This window comes from Amphimedon queenslandica, unplaced genomic scaffold (assembly GCF_000090795.2).
Source record: "Amphimedon queenslandica unplaced genomic scaffold, v1.1 AMPQUscaffold_12979, whole genome shotgun sequence".
NCBI lineage: Eukaryota > Metazoa > Porifera > Demospongiae > Haplosclerida > Niphatidae > Amphimedon > Amphimedon queenslandica.
Genome location: NW_003546785.1, coordinates 24,040 through 26,788, shown reverse-complemented (window position 1 = coordinate 26,788; position 2,749 = coordinate 24,040).

Sequence of the window (2,749 nt, the reverse complement as noted above, 5' to 3'; positions counted from 1 at the left end):
GATCCTCGTAGACAGCGTATTGCAGATGGACTATAGCCTTGGGGTATTTTTCAGAATTTTGGCGTTTTCTTAAAACGGCCGTAACTTGAAAAATTGAAGTCGGAATCACCTCAAACTTACTACACAGCATAAGGACATCAATATGTATCAGATATTGTAATAAAAATTTGGGGTGATTTTTCAGCTCTTTTTTGGAAAAAACGATGAGCTATAGCCTTAGGTATTTTTGAGAATTTTTTGGCGTTTTCTTAAAATGACTGTAGCTTGAAAAATTGAAGTCAGAATCACCTAAAACTTTCTACTCAGCATAAGGACATCAATATGTACCAGAATATTTTATAAAATTTGGGGTGATTTTTTGGCCATTTTTTGGGAAAAACAATGAGCTATATAGCCTTGGGTATTTTTCAGAATTTTGGCGTTTTCTTAAAATGGTCGTAACTTGAAAAATTGAAGTCCGAATCAGCTCACACTTTCTACACAGCATAAGGACATCAATGTGTACCAGTAAAAGTAATAAAAATTTGGAGTTCTTTTTCTGCCACTTTTTGGAAGAAACAATGGACTATAGCCTTGGGTATTTTTCAGATTTTTGGCATTTTTTAAAAATGACCGTAACTTGAAAAATTGAAGTGGGAATCATCTCACACTTTCTACACAGCATAAGGACATCAATATGTATCAGATAATGTAATAAAAATTTGGAGTGATTTCGGAGCCATTTTGTGGAAAAAACCATGGGCTATAGCCTTGGGTATTTTTCAGATACCCAATATATTTCCCAGTATCTCCAGTAGTGCTGGATCAGACACAAAGAAGAACCGAGGAATTTGTACATGTATATAGTTAGAGTATATACTGACCTATGAATAAAAAACCAACCATACAATCATTAATGTATATGTACATGTTCATTGTAAAGTGCTGTACATGTACATGTATAAAATCATCAAAAAATTTACAAAGAAATAAAGTTAAAGTGCTGTACAAAATACAAATTATTTAAAGAGGAGGACATTACAATTTATACAGTATAGACCTACGATCTTCATCATAATTGCTCATGGTGTCATCAATCGTATTTAAAAACTCTAGCAGAAGGTTCCAAGTGTCTTTGGGTATTGCCAGCTCTTTTATAATGAGACTGAGAAAGGTAGAGAGAGAGATGAAATGTGACCTTTACATGTAATTACAAGTATTGTTTACTTTTAAAAATTCACACCACAAGTCCAAAAATTTGAAGCGACCAGTAAAAATAAGATTCCAGTAGGCAATGGTCATCTCATGGTCTGTAGAGAAATAAAAAGCACAAAATATTTTAATCAATTCATACAATATACATTAAATTATACATGTACATGTACTCTTAAATTTTAGTAGGATCACTTACAAAATTCCCCCATCAACACGTGTACATTGAAATCATTGTGTTGCAAGTTTAGCAAACATGATCCTACATGTACATGTACATGTATAATATTATGTCACTAGCCTAGTCCTTTCTACCCTGGATTTTTGGCAAAATTAAACGTAAACTGGTAGAAGTCCTTGAACTGTTGTGAATCCTGTATATCTCAATTAATGGTCTCACACCTTTTACGAAGTTTATCAATGGAATCATACCTAAAAGAGGGAGAGGGGGAGAGAGAGAAATAATTATACATTTAATTGTAGAAAGATTATATACTGAATGTTAATCACAGCAGCACAGAATAATGTATAACAAATAGGCAAGGAAACCTTTACCAATATTAATACAATTATTACAAAGAGAGAGTGAGTGAATGCTATCTTCAATGAAGCACCATGGTGCGTGGACTCGCCTGCTGAGATTCACCTGAGGGATAATGTGTTACTTGTACTGCATCCATCATGATATTATATATATAAGCAACTTGATATTTGAAAAAAAGGATAATAGATTTTGACAAAGTGCAAAGTGCAACAATGCAATTACTGCACTGATCCATAAAATAAATTTTAGGTGTGGTCAGCAGTGCAATGCAGATAAACATGGCACGTGGGTAGGAGAAAAAAGAAAAGCTGAAATTTATTTTAGCATCTGAAGCTCTATTCAAAGAAGGAGTAAGCACAAAAAATTTGCCTAGATATTTAAAAGAGACTGAGATAGTTTGGTTGCTCCTGCTTTCCCCAGTGCTGCCTGAAAATTTTTCGAAGAGGCTAAATCACAAACTTTGAGCAACTGTAACTCGCAAACAAAAAAGAGATTAGAAAATTCCCACATATTTTTTAAATCTATGTACTTTTCTCTACCTATCAATGCTAATCTTGACCAAATAGAGTGAAACATGAAGATTTTGGCTAGAAAAAGTGGTCTATTCTTGAAAATATTCGGCTTTTGCTACCACGAATTGCTATGAAAACACAACGGAGCTAAATAAATTATCTTTTTCTCAAATCTTAAAAAGAATTATAAATCAGGAGAGCTCAGTAAAAAAGATATTGACTAGGAATTAACAGGAATTTTCGTGACAGAATGACAGAATGACAACCCAACTGCATAGTACCCGCCTACGCAAGCGTGGCGAGTCCAATAAAATCTTAAATGATATCAATGTTTCATATACAATTATTACAGAGAGAGCAAGAGAGTGTACAGTTGTGTATGAACTATGTCATACTTTGATTATTGAAGAGAAGGTCTCACTCTTTGAGTCAGCTAGTGGTTGTCTCCTTCTTAAGTAACTCATCATTTAAAACTGCTAAGCCACTGCCTGTGTTTGCTCCT